The following is a 22,461-nucleotide window of genomic DNA, read 5'->3' on the forward strand; positions in this document are numbered from 1 at the left end:
TAACCAAAAGCGAAAGATAGAATAAAAAGGTCACTTGGTACCCTATGGCACCAATGACAACCAAAGGAGCAAGATCTAGTTCAAACTAGACCATGTACGCCATTAAATGGCTCAAGCAAGATCAACAAGGTCAAGTGGGAGTAAATCAATTGGTACAAGCTTGAAGGAGCAACAACCAAACAAAATCAACAAAACAGCTAAAAGTGGGCTATTTCGGTTGACCGAAATAGAGTTTCGGTCGACCGAAACTCACAAAAACATTTCTGAAGTATAAAATTTGAGGCATGGCTGGTTCGATAGACTGACTTGAGCCATTGGTCAATCAAAATGGAGTTTCGGTCGACTAAAACTCCTCGAAGGGCTGCTGAAAGTCCTGTTATGAACAAAATTTGTTGACGCTCCACCCAAGCCTCAAACCCCGACATGAATGTGGACCAAAAACATGATTTTATGCTATACAAGCATGCTCGCAAGTGTATATTATACATTGAAACATGTTACAATGGCCCATGGCCTCATTACATCTCTTACAAAATTTGACATGCTAAACCTCCAAAGTTGATAAAAATACATTTTTATACAAAACGTGGTACCGAATGAGTACAAGTGCAATTACAAACATGTTTGGCCCTTGGCCTCATGTCATACACATCAATTACCTTACAAAAAGTGTACTTATGTACACATTACATATTTAAAACAAAAATACAAGTTTTGTCATACAAAACTACTAAAGGGCACTTCATGCTAACATCTTTATAAGAATGATACTCTAAGTCTATGGAACTTCCATGGCATAGTATGCATCCCAAATCAAAGTCCCTGTACCTAAAAAATGTCCCCACTACGTGGGTGAGTAACATAAAGCTACTCATAGGAGATGAACATGTATTGACCTAACATTTTACAATTATATCACCTTAAGGTGAAACATGTTAACGGGGCTCATGCCACCTAACGTCAAGTGAGACTCTGGGATCATCCTAAGCTACTTATGCAATTATAATGAACTACGGTATACAAGCATACATGCTCAAGTATACTAAACCGTATTAAAACATAATATACGACGTTCAAGTATACATGCTCACAAGTATACTAAATTATGTTAAACGGGATAAGCAATATCTAGCATACATACACAAGTATAAGATATATATATAGAGTACTTAAAAATCAAGTATACAAACACAAGTATACTAAGCTAAACACGTACGCACAAGACAAGTATACATGGCACAAGTATACTAAAATGAAATCCGCACACACAAGGCAAGCATACTAAGCATCAATACACTGGATAGAGTTGAGATATACTAACAAGGATACAAATTCAGGTATACAGTTTCAAGTATACTAAATGAGATCAAAATACATAAGCAAGCTCCATTTCTCAAGCTACAAGTAATCCATGATTAACAACTTGAAATTAAATGCGAAATCAAAGTAGAAAGACTAGGACATGTGGTCATTAGACCAAGCAAGTGTTTCCGGGTAATTACGACCAACAAGGCACAACCTAGTGCGCACATACATAAGTTATTCTGGGCAATTACGACCCACAAGGTACTACCTAGTGCGCACTTATGACTTAGAAGACTCTTATCTCCATACTAGAGCCAAACCCTAGCCATCACGTGAAATATGTCCTTACAAGCTTTCCAAGATCAATAAGTTCAAAACTTATACAAAAATCAATAAGTTAGACCAAACATATACCAAATCCAATAATGCATAAAACCATCTTCCATGCACAAATAAGGTTGAATCCACACAAATCATGTCCTATAATTCAAGTCTAGATAGCATATGACATGCAAGCCTCCAATATGCAATTTATACATCGAACAAGAATATTTTACAACAATTAAGCCACATTACCACACTAAGCCACAAGTACTAAATAAGTCCTAATTTATTAACTAGGTTCCAAGGTAAACAATTGTAATATTCTAACAAGCTATATGCCTACACAAGATATATCTAAACAAGCTATACAAGTCAATGTTATTCTATATCATGCTAAGTCCAATTACCATTTCAAGATGCCTCAAATATTAATTATACATCAAGATGCCTCAAATATTAATTATACATGAAATTAGTAACATGGTAACAAGGCGATTAAATAGACTACATTTCAAGGGATTATCAACCTATTACCTCCAATATCAATTTAAGTGACTAACACACTTAAAATAAAATTAATTAAGCTAATTAATTAATTTTTCCCTATATTAAATGTTCTCAATTTAATATAGGTTAAAGAACATACCAAGGCCTACTTTAATATCACATTAAAGTTGATTTCATACTTGATACAACTATGTGAATTAAACTTTCATAAAAGTGAAATATTAAATAAGTTTTACAATCCTTATTCAAATACTCCAAATTTAATATATGTTACTCAACACATCAAGGCCTAATTTACTAGCATATCACAATTTAATTCTAAACTATATACAATCATTAGAATTAGATCCTATACATAGAAAATAATTAAATTAAATTCTAGGATTAATACAAGGCCAAAAGCCACCAAAATGAAACCGCTCCGAATTCGACGAAACTTCAGGGTTTTGTCGGGGACAACACGATCTACATGAACCCCCAAGAAGCCCCATCAAAATCACAACTTGACTTCAAATCCGAACTCAAGAAATGGTCAGAAATGAATTCTAATAAGGGGGAAAGGTAGAGCACGTCGAGGGGAATGATAAACATTAAGGTCGAAGAGTTTCCACTAAGGAAATCAAGTGGAGGAGAAGAAAGAATGAAGGCAGCCCCTTAGGCTCCCATGGTTGCCAGCCAAGAGGGTGAAGAAGATGATGGAAATTTGACTTTTTGACTTAAGACTCCCTATTTATAGGAAAACCCTAAAAGTGTCCCGAAAGGGTCCCGCCGGGTCCAGAAAAGTGGATTTTGAGTAAACGTGCTCAGATGACAAAACTCTATGAACAAAAAAGATTTTAAATGAGAAAATATGAGCAACAAAAGAAACGGCATTGAAAACCGAGTCCCGAGTAGAGAGATATGCCCCAAACAAGTTCAGTGGCAACTGGGTCCAAAAACCCAGAAACTGGAGAAAAATGACCAGAAGAAAATTCTATGAGTACACGACTCGACGAAATGTGAAAATGAATCCCGTACGAGGATCCAGGCTCACAGCAAGGTTTTTTGCAATAACTTTCGTTAATTGCACAATGGCCCCTACAAAAAGGGTTACCAGCAAAACTGCCCCTGAATGAAAATATCTTCAAAAAGATATTTTCTTAGATACCCCTGAAATAAAATATCTTCAAAAGATATTTATGAAAAATACCCCAAGAAAAGAAAAAGATTCCAAAGAACAGTGCATCCATGCCCCTATAGACACCGGGAGCAACTAGAGTACTTTACTGCAAAAGTAAATATACGTATTTCGTGGAAACCACTTAGAACAAAGATACGTGAAGTTAAAAACCAACTCCAAACACAAGGAGTGAGGTTATGCTAAGAAAGTGACAAACTGGGAAAAGACAAAATAGGGAAAAGGACAAAACAGGGACAAGGACGAAAAATGAATAGTGTAAAAAAACGAAAAATGTGGAAATGACTCAGTCCTCAAAGGAAGTTGTCAATCCGAAGGAGAAAGTCTTAGAAACCATTTCTAAGCACTCGAGACGACACTAAGCAACGAGAAACTAAACTCAAACAAGAAATTTCAACGAAAAAAATTCATTCGTGAAATTTGGAGGAAAAAGAAAAGGGAGGAAATGACCAAGTCATTACAACCTACCCTCCTTAAAGAGATTTCGTCCCTAAAATTAGGAACATTTCTAGAAGAACTGAATAAGGCCCGTACACAAGGTCACACCAAGGGACAGATCGTAAAGTACCCAAGGACAACTCCAAAGGTCTCAAGATCAATGAAAGGACACGAAACCACGAACCGTGAGACACTTCTCCAACGAATTGACATACTAACCCAATGTCAACCACCTAAAGGAGATCAAGGAAACTACACATCGAAATAAGGAACACAATCAGAAGTAACATGGCAGCATGAATACTGACTAGAACTCGCCCACAACGTACCCAAGGTATGGTAGCATCCACAGTGTCAAGTGCTTGCCCACACTCACATTACTGGCTAGGTAATGCAAGGTAGCATCGACGACAACTAGCACTCGCCCACACACAACCTGTACGGTAGCATGACAGTATAAAGCCCTAATTCGTCACCTACCCCCAACAAGCTTACCCGTGAAACCTATCGATACAAATGACATCAATGTCAAACAATCATTACCAAAAGCACCACGGAAACCAGGCATTTTGTGAAAGTTGAGATATGGTCCAAAGATGTCCGGCCGGACCATCTTAGCCAATCCCAAAACTCTGACAACAATATTATAGGTACCGCTACGCTTAAGGCCTTAAATCCTCAATACTAGAAAACTGACAATCCCAAGTTCAAAACTTCATTATCAACCACACCAGTCACGAATCTAAAGCCTTACAAGTCTATGCCCTCAAGCCAATGGATCGGACTTTATAAAATCAAATAGCATCACCTCCACCCTAGTCACAATGACTCCTAACAAGACAATGCACCCAGAATCCTCCACGTCATCCTAAAGCTGGCCAACTATAAGGCTACGCCTAGGAATCAAGACATCGAATCAAGCTCACACACACAATCCCGATAACTAAGGTCATACAATCCTAAGTGATGAGCGCTGAAAAGTGCGTATTTAAACCCCTTAAGCTTAGGTGTTTTAGGACCTTTATCTATCAAATTTTCTCACTTTAGATTGATTTCGTGTTATTTCCATTTTCAAGTACTTATCCCTAAAATAAGCTAACTTAGCGAAATAAGAGCAGAAATGAAACAATTCTGGGATGAATCAAAGAAAGGAGTAAAGTAAAGTAAAAGGAAACAAATGGTGGAATTTCAGCAACTTCGATCGATCTTAAGAAAAGTTCGATCGATCTAACTTTCATTGATCTCAGCACTTCGAGATGGATCTGAGCCATGTTTATCCCTATTCAAAGATCTCCAAGTTTGATCGATCCAACTTCATTCTCTGATCGATCGAACTTTCTTATCCTTATCTATATGCCAGATCTTATCCAGCTGTATCACCTTACCAACCGCTTTTGTCCTTTACCCAAAAATATCTTCAAAATATCTCAAATTTGTTTTTATCCCAAAAGGCACCGCCATTGAGGATCGATCCAGCTTTAATTCGATAGATCTCAGCCATGTTTGATCGATCTCACCACAAGTTCGATCGATCGAACTTCCCAAATCCCAAGAAAATCCAAATTCCAGCTCATTAAAAGTTGTCTCATATCCAATCATTAGAGGATTATTGGTGTACGAGCCCAGCTCATTTTGGGTGATTTTTGACCTACCTATGTAAGGAATATGAGCCACTTTAGGAAGGGAGTTGATATTTTTTATACCTAGAGAGGAAGCAAAGGAGATGAAGAGGCTAGAGACACCATTGGAGGCTCTTCATCAAACAAGGAGCAGATTTCTTCCATGGAGCTTGCCCTTGAAGGTTGGAGGACACCATCCATAAGTGGCTAGACATCCTCTTGGGGCTAGAGTTAGCCCTAAGCATGCTTTCTACATCTTGATTTATGTATTTTTGAGGGATTTGTATTATAATACATGTTTTGACACTTTTATATATATAAATCTTGTTTATTCAATGATTTATATGGTTTAATGCTTCCAATTGATCATTTCATTCTATCCATATGTCTATGTAGGCTAGGATAGATGTTCATGTGTTTGTCTCTATTTCTTACGTTGTTGATGCATGTCTATGTGTATTAATGCTATAGATCTAGAGATTGTCAAGACATAGTGCTTAATGGAATGTTCTTGTGATTTATTTGATAGTTCATACTCATTTCTTGATGGATTTTACCTCTCCCTTAGTTTAATTAGTTCAATTTCATATCATTAGCTTAATTATAGTGTAATTGTAGTTTAGATGTTAAATGGGAGGACAATCCATGCTTGTTGTTGATGTTCCATACTTATGAAAGCAAGTAACATATATCTCTAATCTTGTGATGTGTTTGGCTGTGAGCTTAAAGAAAGGATTAATGGCTTAATTTGATATGTTGTGCTGTCCACCATGTTGCTTAGACAATATATACTTAATTTGTCATCCAAGTTTATTGAAACAACCATACACACACTCTTTGTTGCAATACATGTTTTTCCCTCATTAATCATTCATTAAGGGTGTAGAAAAGTATGCTTAGTGGTGATCTCTAAACCCCATGGCCTCTCTCTCTCTTTTATTCTCCTTATTGCATTATTGTTTACTTTAGTTTAATTTGCATCTAGTGTAATTCACCCAACCAACCACTACTTTGATCACTCAACCTACTAACCCTAATATTGATTGCTTAACCTAGTACGACCCTCAATCCCTTGGGACGATCCCTACTTGCCCTAGCTATATTTTTAGTAAAAGGTAGTAGTGGCAATTCTAAATGTAAAACTTGGCCACATTCATCATAGCTCTACACTGTTATATCTTTTAGCGGTGTGCACAAACTTTGGGTTGGTGTGCAACAAAAGATCCGAATCCACCAAGTTTTTGGCGCCGTTGCCGGGAATTGATTGATAGGCAACATCATATTTGTGGAATCAATTAGGAATTAGTACTCCTTTGGTCGTTTCTTTACTTGGTTTTTAATTTTTGTTACTTATTGTGTTTGGTCTTGTTTGACTAGGTGCATTGAGCAAGAAGGTGAGCAAAGGAGCATCCAAGCAAAGGAACATCTAAGCAAGCAAGGAAAAATGCTAAAATCATAAAAAATTTGTTAAGCTAAAAGCTAAAAAAATTTGGAGTTAAAGTGCTAAAGGACCTTTGTGAGATTTTTCGTACTCAATCTCTAATTAAATCGTCGGCTCGCATGGAGGCTTGTATTTCAATTCTTAGACAAATCGTGAGCCCACGTGGAGGCAATTTACTTTTCTTGCATATTGTTGTTAAAGCATGGGAGTATAGGAACATTATATATGGAGGAAGTTTGTTGATTTGTTGTGAAGGTGAAGTGTTTGTCATTATTGCTTGTTGTGTTGCATTGTGCATGCATGGTCGTAGATCATTGAGACCCACTCTTGTCCCTTTAAATTTTCATCTTGAATCCATTGTTTGAAACCCTAGGGGAAGAGGTAGTTCTAGTCAATCCATTTCATCAATGGAAGGACACAATAAGGACCATGTGGAGGACCTTGGTCACATAGACCAACAAGGTATCCTCCACCCCAATGTGCATCATGATAACATGCAAGTACCATTAGGCATGCCGAGGCCACTTGTTCATCCACCATAACTACAAGGCCAAGTCCCATTGGGAGTGCCAAGGCCAATCTATGCTCCACCACCTCCTATCATTCAAGGCAATCAAGGTGCCCATGTTGCACCTCCAATTGCTAATCCTCCCCTTGCTTTAAGAGATCACTATGTGCCTAATGAATATAATGCACCCATATACATTCAATTGTCACCATTTAAAGCCCACCACTATGAGATCAAACCACAAACCATTTAAATGCTTCCTAACTATCATGGACTTCCAAGTGAAGAACCTTACAAGCATTTGGATGAGTTTCTTGAAGTGTGTTCCACTGTGAAACACACAGACATGTCGGAAGAGGTCTTAAGGCTTAAACTTTTTCCATTCACCTTTAAAGACAAGGCAAAATATTGGTTTAACAATCTTAGGCCTTTTTTAATAACTTCTTAGGCAGAAATGTAACAAGATTTCTTGAAGAAGTACTATCCAGTTTCTAAGACCAATGACATGAGAACTTCAATTAGGGAATTTTCACATGGGGATAGGGAAACATTTCATGAGGCATGTGAACACTTTAATGAATTGCTTAGGAAGTGTCCACATCATGACATGCCCAAATAGTAATTAGTTCAATATTTCTTTGAGAGCTTATCGGATAATTACAAGGGCACGGTTGATGCTTCCATGGGTGGCTCTTACATTGATAGGCATGAGGATGATGTGTGGCGTCTTTATGAGAGCATGAGTGAAAATTCTTTGCATCAAACTCTATCTTCGAATAATGGTAGAAATTCTAGTGGTAGGAAGAGTGTTGGCTTACATCAAGTCGACCACTCTAATGAAATTACCGCCGAGATGAAATCATTATCTCAAAGGTTTGATCAATTCTTGATCAACCAAAACTCGGTAAATTAAGTATCTTCCTTCCCTAACCATTCTCATCATGCATCTAATGAGACATGTATGATTTGTTCAAGTGTTTTACATTCTACTTCCAATTTTCCCCATGGACATGTGCAAAGTGAGCATCATGAACAAGTAAATGCAATATTTGTGAATCAAGGGAAAAATCCTTATGGCAATCACTATAATCCTAGTTGGAGAAATCACTCGAACTTCTCTTGGAAAAGCCAAAGGGAGGGCTCAAACCCTTCCCAAGGTGGTTTTCAAGGAAAATACATTCCACCCCTATTACAAAGCCAAGGTTCCCAAGGTTTTAGATCATCATACCAATCACAAGGAAACCAATTTTCAAATTCTCATTTTCCTAATCAATCATATTCCCAAGGAAATGTTAGGAGTCCCGCTTTTGAAGAGAAAGTTTTGATCGCTTTGGGCACTCTAGAGGCAAACACACAATTACTTCATTCTCACTCTCAATCCATTGCAAAGCTAGAAACCCAAGTAGGGCAAATAGCTAGCACTTTAAATGCAAGAGAAAAAGGGAAAATGCCTTTGAATGCCTTACAAAAGCAACAATGTGTTGTGGAGACTCATTCCTCATCGGAAGGTCACACAATAGAGCATGTCAATACGGTGACTACCTTGAGAAGTGGGAAGATTGTGGACAACCAAGTGGGTATATCCAATGAAGAGAGTCAACCGGTGCAACCAAAAGTTGACACCCGTCCCGTTTCATATCATATTCCTTATTTATTGCATATGCATGATCTTTCAAATGAGAATGTGTTGAAAAGTGATTTGAAAAATGATTTTGAAAAGAAAGATTTGCAAAATGATTTGAAAACTTCTTGTGTTGAAGAGACTTCAAAGAAAATTTCTGAAAAGGTTTTTGAACCAAAAGCTCCATTTTCGGATGCCTTAAAAGGATCCATTTCAAATAACAAGCAAAAGGCCAAAGTAAATAAAATCATGGATGTGTTTAGGCAAGTGAAAGTCAATCTTCCACTTTTGGATGCAATCAAGCAAATTCCAGCTTATGCTAAGTTCTTGAAAGACTTATGCACCCAAAAGAGGAAGAACAAAAGCTAAGCACCTAGGAAAGTGGTCTTAACCGAGCAAGTAAGCTCAATTTTGCAGCATAACACTCTTCCAAAGTTTAAGGACCCCGGTTCACCCACTACTTCATACATCATTGGTGATCATATCATTAATCGGGCTCTTCTTGACCTAGGAGCAAGTGTTAATCTTCTTCCATACTCGGTATATATCAAATTAGGCTTAGGAGACTTGAAACCGACATCAGTGGTTTAATAACTTGCCGACCGATCCATCAAAAAGCCTAGGAGTTTCATTGATGACGTATTGATTAAGATTGATAAATTCTTCTTTCACATTGATTTCGTTGTTATTGATATCGAACCGGTCCCAAATCCTAAGAGCCAAATTCCCGTTATCCTTGGCCGTCCTTTCTTGGTAACCGCGAATGCCAACATTAATTGTAGGACGAGGATAATGAAGATCTCATTTGGCCACATGAAGGTAAATTTGAATATTTTTAATCCAACCCCCAATTCATTTGATAAGCATGAAGAAGTGAATATTGTAGAGAAATGTCATGACCTTAAATGTGAAGGAATTGAGTTCTTGTGTGAGACCAAAGTTTCAAAAAGTCCATCTTTAACCTTGAAACCAAAGAAAATTGTCTCAAAATTTTGTTTTGAAAGGGCGTGGAAGCCCAAAGATTGTCTTGACCAAGGACCGAAAACGTCTTTTGAGCTTAATCCAACAAGTTCCTTAAAGAACCATTTGTTGGGTGGAGTTCAAAACACTTATCACCCCATCAAGGAGGGGATACACTATAAGATGTTTAATTTCATTTCTTGCAAAGTCTAGATATTTAATTTCATTTCTATCTTTAATTTCATTTCTTGCAAAGTCTAGATATTGGCTTTGGGTTCATATGCATTGCTAGGAACTGTGATTAGGATTGCATGCACTTTTATGTTGAAATTAAGCATTTTGCATAAGTTCGATCGATCTCAAAATGAGTTCGATCGATCGAACTTCCCACCTGCATCAAACCTGCATCCAAATCACTCTCTGTCTAATGGTTCGAACAAAACCCGCATATTTCAACTCTCTGTCCCATCGTTCGAACTTGTTCCTAGATCGATCTTTAGTTCTTCGATCGATCCAACTTTATCTTGGATCAATCTGCAGTTCTAACACTTTGAACCTGCATCCAAAAGCCTCCCTGTCCCATCGATCAAACATTTCTTCAATTCTATGCATTCTCGATCGATCGAAGGTATTCTGAGATCAATCTTGGAGAGATCGATCTTTGCTCTTTGTTTTTCAATTTTGACTTTGTTTTAAATTCTTAATTTCAAAAATTCCAAAAAAATATTTTATTGTCATTTTTAGTTTTATTTTCTTAATATATATATATATATATAAAATCCTAAAAATATTTTTAGTTTTTATTTTATATATTTTTACTTTTTATTTTTCAAAAATCCCAAAAATACTTGGTCACTTAAGAGGAGAGATCGATGTTAGTTCGATCGATTTGAGTATTCAGTTCGATCGATCGAACTGGCAAGGGAATGTTTTTAAAAATCGATTCAGGGTCATTCGATTGATTCCAAAAGAATCGATCTCAGACCCTCGTTCCCTCTTCGCCGCTGCATCCCAACTCTTCTCCATCTCCGGCGAGATTCCGGCGAGCATCCCAAGCGTTGAATCCCTTTCTCTCTTCTTGGATCTAAGGTCTCATTCGCATCTCCACTTCTCTCTTGATTCCGATGAGATCCAAATCTTCACCTCTTTGATTCAAGCTTCGATTTCATGAACACATGCTTTAAATGTTAGATCTAGGTTGTTTTCATGATGCCTATTGCCATGGATGAAGCTTTGAGCTCTGTGTATATATATATGTATATATATGTCTATATGTTTTTATATTTTTCTTGTTTTTGATTTGATTTTTGGAATATGGGCCGAATCAAGTGACCTAATTTGATGATTTGTTGTGTAGATGGGCCCACGACCATGTTCGTGAAAGCCACGTGCCATCCACGTCACAAACTGTGACTTTTCGAGTTTCACTTTAGAGTTCGATCGATCGAACTTTTTATTCGATCGATCTGTCGCAGATCGATCTCACTTATTCTTGATCGATCGAACTTGAATCGATCTCACATTTTTGTGATCGATCGAACTTCACAGATTTGTTTCACACCATCTCTTGTGTTCCATGCTATCTCATGCATGCCCAATGCCTGTGTTTTCCACATTTGATGCATTTCATATTTATACTGTCTACCATGCTTCACATCATGTCACTTATTCCTTGTCGCTTGCATAGATTCATATTTCTTATCTGTTTTGTCTATCCTATTTGACATAAATGATTCTATAAATTGTGTTTTAATTCTTTATGCTACCACTGACTCCCATTTTGCAAGTTTTCCTTTTATTTTGTAGGCCATGGCTAGGGTCAAGACTGTAGGTCGCGGACACTATCACCGTAGGGGCAGGCAGAATTTGGATGACCAGGACCCCATTCAAGAGGACCAGCCAGCCGAGCCCACTCTACCCCAGTCTCTCTTATTTGACTACAGATTGCACTCTGCTACTGAGGCATCTACTTCACAGGCTCAGGCTCAGGCTGTACATTCACCATCTCCTTTACCTCCGCCAGCTCAGCCAGTTTAGGAGCTAGACCGACCATTACGTAGATACTCACGCCTTTCAGTGGCGCACGAGTCGGTCTTTTACACAGACTTCTTTTCCCGATCGGTACTTACCCGATCAACATATGATGATATATTCTGGAGGGGCATCTTAGCCATACTAGCCCCTGTCTCATACCCAGTGTACCCGAGGTTGGTCCAGATGTTCTTCCAGAACCTCCGGCCTACCCTGAGTAACCTGGTGGAGCTGCGGACCACCATCGATAGCTACCCGATTCGCATCACTATGGACACATTGTCCAGATCTTGCTAGTGTCCACATGTCTGCCCTCCAGAGCTACAGGACACATATCCCACTCTCTACAGGCCATCATATGCAGACATGGCCATTTTACTCACAAGTCACTATACCGGTGGCGAGACCTTCGCCACCCGGACCTATCTTCCAAATGACCTGTGGTTTTTCGACTCTGTCTTGTTCCGTAACATTTTCATGGCCGACCATAAGACACAGAGGCACAGCAACTATCTGACAGCTCTATACGCATTATATACAGGGCATTGGTTGTCTATCCCAGCGCTCATCTGGAGCGTAATGATGAAGCTGATGTCGACCACATCAGCAAGGCCAAGCCCAAAAGGGCTAAGTATCTCCCATTTGGTCACCTCATCACCCAAATTCTACGTGATCAACGCTATCCCTTCTAGCCACGGGAGCAGACTGAGTCTGGGGCCTATTCTTTTAAGAAGAAGGATTGCGATAAGAGCTACAATGCTCTTATCAAGAGTCTGTAGGACGATGCTGCCGAGGCAGCTGAGGAGCTAGAGAGAGAAAAGATGGAGCAGGCGGCAACAGCAGCAGTAGACCCGGCAACGGACGACGTCGCAGTCAATCCAGCTGCCGTACACATGGATATTGATTTGGAGTAGCCTGCAGAGGGCTCAGAGTAACACTCTCCAGTTGGGTCACCCGTTCACGATGAGGAGTAGGCTCAGGATCATCATTCTCCCGCTCTAGCGGCACCTGAGGCTCCTGCTCACATACCCGACTTTGGAGAGCGACTTCAAACACTGGAGGACGCCGTGGTATTTGTCCACGCAGAGACTATCTCCATTAGAGCTTCCGCATGGATGTCATGACCACATTCAGAGATCTATCCAGAGACATTTGCGGAGCTCGACCTGCCCGTCCTACCTCCTCCACTTGACCTTTCCATTCTTCTTATTCCTTTCATATATATATGATAGCTGCATATTTTTTGATACTGTTATATTATTTTTGCAGCCGTGTCTGTCAGCTTTGATACTGGATGTACTGTACTTTATTTTTGGTTTATATATACTTTCTTTATAGATGTCCTATATTCATATTCTTATATCTATCCATTTGACTCCATCAGGTGCATCCTAGTGACTTCAATGAGAGAGAGTATTGCCTAAAATTTTTAGGACCACCCTTATACCTCTCTCTATTTTCAATTGTTGTCCCATTTACACTTACATGTCCACTGCGCACTGTTATTATCCCTTTTGTTATCTAATGAGTTTTATCCAAGTGCCTAAATTTCAGGACTACAGTTAATCCCAAGTTTGGGGGGGCTATGCCACCCACTTTAGATACTTCTATCCCAGCCATTCTTTGCCTTAGTTGCACTGGTATACTCTTTCCCTTTTGTTCTCTTTGCACATTGAGGAGACTGTGCCATTTTAGTTTAGGGGTAATGGTGCTTTGCAGTGTTTACTTTTAAATTCAAATTTTTGAGCATGACTTGTGTATTTGAGGGATTTTCTATGATTGGTCCATGATTAGCTATAATCTTGATCTTTTGAGGACTATATTGCTTAAAATTTAAAAATTGCTTGACTTAAGAGTCCAATACTCCTTGTATGCCTTGTGGATGCCATTTAGGAGTAAATTTTTCGAAAAATTGATATCTTGCTTGTATTTGTGGTCCACATCATCATAATTTTGTGATTATTTTAAGAGTCACTCTAGTATTCTACACTAGCATAGGCACACACTAGCATTCATTTGTGGGTACATGCTTTGTTGATTATTGAATTGGTTATATCCTAATTGGGCAAGTAGTGCATTGAAAGCTTTCATTTTGATAAAGGTGGATAACAAATCCTTTTCATTGAGTAGCTGGGATTCTAGCCTCATCAAGCACTGAACTTCTCGTGCCGAAAGGTGGAGGGCCCAAACTCTTGGTTAATAATTGAACTTGCTTAAAAAAAAAAAAAAAAAAAAAAAAAAAAAAAAAAAAAGAAGTTGCAAAAGCAATAAAAAAGTGAGGACTTATCCCAAAAGGTGAGAAGTGGAAAATGATTAGATGGAGGTTGTCTTGATTTGTAACCTAGTTGATTTGAGCTTGTAAGTCCTTAGGGGTGTTTGAACACCTAGTGCCCTAAAGCCGTCTGGTTTGGGAGTCATTGACCTAACGCTCGACCTCATGGATAGCTAGAAAGATTAATAGATCAACGCATTGCACCACGCTTCCATCTTTGATCCTATTAAAAATAAAAAATAAATAAGTGCACCTAGAACAATAAAGCTTTAATAAAAGGTCCATTTTTTGTCTTGATGATCGGTACTAGATTTGTGTGCTAGTTTGAGGGTAAGGATGTGATCATTTCTTTAGTTGGCTAAGATAGCAACATATTTGATGCCGGTCCACTCAAAAAGGATTCTAGTGTTGTTTTGATTTTCATAATCATTTTCTTGTTGTGTGGAGGACTATACTTGCTTGCTTGATATTGAAATTTTGGAATATTACTTGGAAAGGGTTGAAAAATTGCATACTTGAGGTAGTTTTCACCCAATGCTTGTTTGCAATATTGGTGCCTCTTTTATGATAATGAGCTTAATGTTTGTGGGTATCATTTTTGGAAACCCTTACGAGACTTCACTAGTCCACTAGGGGTAACCTAAGGGTTTAAAAGGCTTGTTGCATATGCTAAATGCAATCGTGTTCCCTACGAAAGTGCCGTTATCCATTTATTGCTTTCTAGTTCATAGTTATATAGTTGTTCATTTCATTCCTTTACTTTCTAGTTCATTGATAGGGACTAGCAATATTTAAGTTTGGGGGGTGTGATGAGCGCTGAAAAGTGCGTATTTAAACCCCTTAAGCTTAGGTGTTCTAGGACTTTTATCTATCTTATTTTCCCGCTTTAGATTGATTTCGTGTTATTTCCATTTTTAGGTACTTATCCCTAAAATAAGCTAACTCAGCCAAATAAGAGCAGAAATGAAGCAATTCTGGAATGAATCAAAGAAAGGAACAAAGTAGAGCAAAAGGAAACAAAGGGTGGAATTTCAGCAACTTCGATTGATCTTAAGAAAAGTTCGATCGATCCAACTTTCATCGATCTCAGCACTTCAAGATGGATCTGAGTCATGTTTGTCCCTATTGAAAGATCTCAAAGTTCAATCGATCCAACTTCATTCTCTGATCGATTGAACTTTCTTGTCCTTATCCATGTGCCAGATCTTATCCAGCTGTACCACCTTACCAACCGCTTTTGTCCTTTTCCCAAAAATATCTTCAAAATATCTTAGATTTGTTTTTATCCAAAAAGGCGCCACCATTGAGGATCGATCTAGCTTCAATTCGATAGATCTTAGCCATGTTCGATCGATCTCACCATAAGTTCGATCGATCAAACTTCCCAAATCCCGAGAAAATCCAAATTCCAGCTCATTAAAAGTTGTCTCAGATCCAATCATTAGAGGATTATTGGTGTACTAGCCCAGCTCATTTTGGGTGATTTTTGACCTACCTATATAAGGAATATGAGCTACTTTTTGAAGGGAGTTGATATTTTTTATACTTAGAGAGGAAGCAAAGGAGAGAATAAGGCTAGAGACACCATTGGAGGCTTTTCATCAAACAAGGAGCAGATTTCTTCCATGGAGCTTGCCTTTAAGGGTTAGAGGACACTATCCATAAGTGGCTAGACATCCTCTTAGGGCTAGAGTTAGCCCTAAGCATGCTTTCTATATCTTGATTTATGTATTTTTGAGGGGATTTGCATTGTGATACATGTTTTGACACTTTTATATATATTGATCTTGTTTATTAAATGATTTATATGGTTTAATGCTTCCAATTGATTATTTCATTCTATCCATATGTTTATGTAGGCTAGGATAGATGTTCATGTGTTTGTCTCTATTTCTTATGTTGTTGATGCATGTCTATGTGTATTAATGCTATAGTCTAGAGATTGTCAAGACATAGTGCTTAATGGAATATTCTTGTGGTTTATTTAATGGTTCATACTCATTTCTTGATGGATTGTACCTCTCCCTTAGTTTAATTAGTTTAATTTCATATCATTAGCTCAATTGTAGTGTAGTTGTAGTTTAGATGTTAAATGGGAGGACAATCCATGCTTGTTGTTGATGTTCCATACTTATGAAAGCAAGTAACATATATCTCTAACCTTGTGATGTGTTTGGTTGTGAGCTTAAAGAAAGGATTAATGGCTTAATTTGATACGTTGCGTTATCCACCATGTTGCTTAGACAATATATTCTTAATTTGTCATCCAAGCTTATTGAAACAACCACACACACACTTTTTGTTGCAATACATATTTTTCCCTTATTATTCATTCATTAAGGATATAGAAAAGTATACTTAGTGGTGATCTCTAAACCCCAAGACCTCTCTCTATCTTTTATTCTCCTTATTGCATTATTGTTTACTTTAGTTTAATTTGCATCTAGTGTAATTCACCCAACCAACCACTACTTTGATCACTCGACCTACTAACCCTAATCTTGATTTCTCAACCTAGTACGACCCTCAATCCCTTGGGAAGATCCTTACTTGCCCTAGCTATATTTTTAGTAAAAGGTAGTAGTGGCAATTCTAAATGTAAAACTTGGCCACATTCATCATAGCTCTACACCGCTATATCTTTTGGCAGTGTGCAAAAACTTTGGGTCGATGTGCGACAAAAGATCCGACCCACGGAATGATAAAAGAAATGAACTAATAAAGTAATTAATCATGAAACATACACGTATATATACACAAGTATTCTACACAATACCAAATGCATGGTAAACAAGTATACAGGCTCAAGTATACTAAATCAAAGTGAAATGAAATAAACAATGCGCAAGTATGCTAGGCATAAGTATACTAAACGTAACTGAAAATCTACGCACCAAACAACTAAACACATAGTGTACAAGGGCAATCAAATATGCTACCTATCACATATGGGTCAAGCATTAAAGACACGCTACACATCACCTATGACGCTACCATGATAAGCAGATATAGTAAATAGAAAATATATCATCTATACCAGCACAAAACCATCAAATAGTCATATCCCTTAACATGTTTCTAAGTCATGCTCAAAACAATAAGGCATATAAACATGTAAGAATCACTATGTGAATAATAATCCCATAAAATCATAAGCAAGAAGGGATGGAATGCCTCTCAGAAGGACAACTCACAAAAAGGAATTTGAAAACCAGGATAAGTCTGTTCTCTCTTCGTAAGGAAAGGAATCATCTCTCTAGAATGAACACTAAGGTTCCTAAAATGAAAAGTCTGTAAGTCTTTCCCAAGACTGGCCCCAACACAAGGTGGAATCTTAACACCACACAAAACAAACAACAAGGTAATCTATAGTCCTAACACTAACCATTACGAGACACTAACAAGAGAACTCAACTCAAAATGCCAATGAGTTCGATGAGAACTTTATAGGATCCTATCGGACTAAACACAAAATCCCAAGTCTCCAAGGACGAGGGAGAGTAATTGATTGCACCAATGCAATTAATTACATGAAACCACTCACACCCCAATCTTAGCTTGTAAGAGCTGTCTAAGGCAAGATAAGAAGAATCCTAGGTCAACACACCTATCAAATCTCTAACCATCACTTTAAGAAGAAGAAACTCGAGGACCTCGCCATTGAGGCTCACAAAAACAAAACTCCCAATCCCTAAGGAAGGACTCGAGTCAATCCGACCTATCGTCCCATGATGCTAGAAACATGACCCCAATGAGGTTATCACATCAAGGTCACCATGAAACCCCAAGTGACGATTCTAACCTTGACACTCCCTGACAACGTTGTGAAGCCACAAAAGAAAAGGGAAATAAAACGATGCCTTCCTGGCCCACGTCTCATTCCACCAGACAAGGACTTCAACTCTACGCTCATATGAGTCTTACTTGCATTAAACATTAAACCAAGGTCTTGAAACACCTAAACCAACAAAACAGATAACAAGGTTCCCAAAACAGGGTCCTTACAGAATGAATTTCTCCTACCTACGAAGGAAACCCTACAAGACAAGAATGTATCTGAAGGATACAACGACTCAAGAGACAGTGCCCTAGCATCAATCTCAACCAACCAAGCTGGGACAACCCGCAGTGCCTAAACAAAACACAAAAATAAACAGTTAACGCGTAACATAACAATGAATTTCGTACTTACACAAGTATTAAAGAATCACATAAGGCATGTCAATGTATGCATCATACAATCATGCTAAGAAAATAAGCACATGTAATATGCCAAAGCAAACAAGCATAACCCTCATCCTAAGTAGATAGACGTAAATCAACCAACTAAAATAGAAAAACACATACAATGCACTGAAGCCGACAATCATATACAACATGCTAAGACCTATAAGTATATACAATGTACTCAGACAGACTAGCACATACAATATACTAAAGCAAACAACCATATATATCATGTTGAGACAATTAAAGAAACTTTTAAACATACGTCCACATAAGCACATAAACATGTGATCACATCAACATGTTATCAAAAGCAATTAAATATATAGACCATGGTAACACAAGCATGATATGCACCCAAAACCCGTCGTCCTAAGGTTTTCAAACCTAGGAGCTCTGATACCACTTGTAACGACCCGGGTTTTTCAACCCTGGTGCGTCAGTGATGACTCGAAAGTTGACCCGATAATGGATCCAAATGCGGAAGCAAAAGGAACAAAACAATGGTCTCTCGAGGCGTAACACACCTCTAAGACCCTAAGATGACCTTCCATGAGGTCATGGAACCCCGAGGAATAACTGAAAGCGAAAGATAGAATAAAAAGGTCACTTGGTACCCTATGGCACCAATGACAACCAAATGAGCAAGATCTAGTTCAAACTAGACCATGTACACCATTAAATGGCTCAAGCAAGATCAACGAGGTCAAGTGGGAGTAAATCAATTGGTACAAGCTTGAAAGAGCAACAACCAAATAAAATCAACAAAGCAGCTGAAAATGGGCTATTTCGATCAACCGAAATATTGGTCGATCGAAACTCACAGAAACATTTCTGAAGTCTAAAATTTGAGGCAAGGCTGGTTCGGTAAACCAACTTGAGCCATTGGTTAACCGAAATGGAGTTTCGGTCGACCGAAACTCCTCGAAGGGCTGTTGAAAGTCCTGTTATGAACAAAATTTCTTGAGGCTCCACCCAAGCCTCAAACCCCGACATGAATGTGGATCAAAAACATGATGCAAGCATGCTCGCAAGTGTACATTATACATTGAAACATGTTACAATGGCCCATGGCCTCATTACATCTCATTTACAAAATTTGACATGCTAAACCTCCAAAGTTGATAAAAATACATTTTTATACAAGACATGGTACCGAATGAGTACGAGTACAATTACAAACATGTTTGACCCTTGGCCTCATGTCATACTTATCAATTACCTTACAAAAAGTGTACTTATGTACACATTACATATTTAAAAACAAAAATACAAGTTTTGTCATATAAAGCTACTAAAGGGCACTTCATGTTAACATCTTCATAAGAATGATACTCCAAGTCTATGGAACTTCCATGGCATAGTATGCATCCTAAATCAAAGTTCCTGTACCTGAAAAATGTCCCCACTACGTGGGTGAGTAACATAAAGCAAGTCGTAGGAGATAAGCACATATCGACCTAGCATTTTACAATTATATCACCTTAAGGTGAAACATGTTAACGGGGCTCATGCCACCTAACGTCTATGTCAAGTGAGACTCTGGGATCATCCTAAGCTACTCATGCAATTATAATGAACTACGGCATACAAGCATACATGCTCAAGTACACAAAACTATATTAAAACATGATACACGACATTCAAGTACACATTCTTACAAGTATACTAAATCATGTTAAACAGGATAAGCAATATCTAGCATACATACACAAGTATAAGATATATGTATAGAGTACTTATAAATCAAGTATACAAACACAAGTATATTAAGCTAAACACGTACGCACAAGACAAGTATACATGGCACAAGTATACTAAAATGAAATCCGCACACACAAGACAAGCATACTAAGCATAAATACACTAGATAGAGTTTAGATACACCAATAAGGATACAACCTTAAAATGACTTAAGACCCCTTATTTATAGAAAAACCTTAAAAGTGCCCCGGAAGGGTCTCGCCGGGTCTGGAAAAGTGGATTTTGAGCAAACGCACTCAAATGACAAAACTCTATGAACGAAAAAGATTCTAAATAAGAAAATATGAATAACGGAAAAAATAGTGTCAAAAACTGAGTCCCGAGCAGAGAGATATGCTCCAAAAAAATTCGATAACAACTAGGTCCAGAAACCCTGAAACTGGAGAAAAATGACCAGAAGGAAATTCTATGAGTACATGACTTGACGAAATGTGAAAATGAATCCTGTACGAGGATCTAGGCTCACAACAAGGTATTTTGCAATAACTTTCGTTAATTGCACAATGGCCCCTACAAAAAGGGTTAACTACAAAACTGCCCCTGAATGAAAATATATTCCAAAAGATATTTTATTAGATACCTCTAAAATAAAATATCTTTAAAAGATATTTATGAAAAACACCCCAAGAAAAGAAAAAGATTCCAAAGAACCGCGCATTCATGCCCCTATGGACACCGGAAGTAACCAGAGTACTTTACTGCAAAAGTAAAGATACGTATTTCGTGGAAACCACTTAGAATGAAGAGATGTGGAGTCAAAAATCAACTCTGAACATAAGGAGTGAGGTTATGCCAACAAAGTGACAAACTAGGAAAAGACAAAATAGGGAAAAGGACAAAACAAGGAAAGTGACGAAAAATGAATAATGTCGAAAAATAAAAAATGTGGAAGTGACTCGGTCCTCAAAGGAAGTTGTCAATCCAAAGGAGAAAGTCTTAGAAATCATTTCTAAGCACTCGAGATGACACCAAGCGATGAGAAACTGAACTCAAACAAGAAATTTCAACGAAAAAAATTCATCTGTGAAATTCTAAGGAAAAAGAAAATGGAGGAAATGACTGGGTCATTACATGTTGTACAAGATTGGCCACCATACTGTGGTGCTCAAAGCTGAACCAAGCGGAGAGGAAGACCCTGAAGAAGATCAGGATGGAGGAGATACCGGAGCATCCGAGATGGAGGCACCAGAGTTCAAGGATGACTATTCTTTTAAGAGTACTTTTAATTACTGGTAGTAGAGGAGGTACTAGTAAATTTGTAGTATGGGTTTAATCACGTACACTAGGATTATGTTAAAGAATATTTTACGATTATTCGTTTGACAGTTTATGGTTGGAAAAGTTCTTAGTAAAGTGAACTAGCGGTTTTGGCTATCTTTATTGTGTTGTGTGATAGCATTTTTGTGATATATATGGTTTTATTAAACTATATTGGGATGATTATGTTGCATTAATAGATGATTATCCCAGTGGAGTGATTGGGGTTTGTGGAACAGGTAAGCAAATAGTTACTTGTAAATACATGGTGTGGAGATAGGTTGATTACCAAGAAGTTTATAAGAGAACTTGTGTAAATCAATATGGTAGGTTTGGTTTAGAAGGAGGCATTCCCAGGATAGAACAATAATCTAAAAAATGGGATGATTGTGGAGCATTTCATTTTACCTTATGTGTTTTGCTCTATAAAGTATTTAGAAACATGGGATTTTCATAGATTGGTTGGTGACACACATATGCAGTAGACCTCAGGATATTTCTACACTATTGGGCAATACTACCATTTTTCATGAGAGTGATGTGCATGTGACACTAGATATTGGTAGACTCGGATTTCTAGCCAATCTTTTGTCCTGGACATGCACATTTATGACGTGATACTTGGGATGGATTGGTTATCACTACCATACTCAAGTTATTTGTTTTGGATGGGTCTATTATGGTTACCATACCTAGTCAGGATGTTTACGTCATTGCTATGCCACATTTTAATGGGGACACTAGCACCTATTTGTTTTGGATAGAGTAAGAGACGGAGGAGGGGATTTCTGTATCATTGGATAGCATACCAATTGTACAGGATTTTCTGGATGTATTTCAGGAGACTCCAGGGTCACCACCTAGTCGCGGGATTGACTTTATGATAGACTTAGCTCCAGGCATTACGCCTATTGCTAGGGCACCGTATAGGATGGCACTTATAGAGATGCGAGAGCTGAGGGATCAGATTCAGCAGCTACTCAGCCAGGGTTTAATTAGAATGAGTACTT

The sequence above is a fragment of the Cornus florida genome, unplaced genomic scaffold (assembly GCF_030987335.1).
Source record: "Cornus florida cultivar Cherokee Brave unplaced genomic scaffold, ASM3098733v1 CherokeeBrave_3.0.0_Hap2_Chr02, whole genome shotgun sequence".
Classification (NCBI taxonomy): Eukaryota; Viridiplantae; Streptophyta; class Magnoliopsida; order Cornales; family Cornaceae; genus Cornus; species Cornus florida.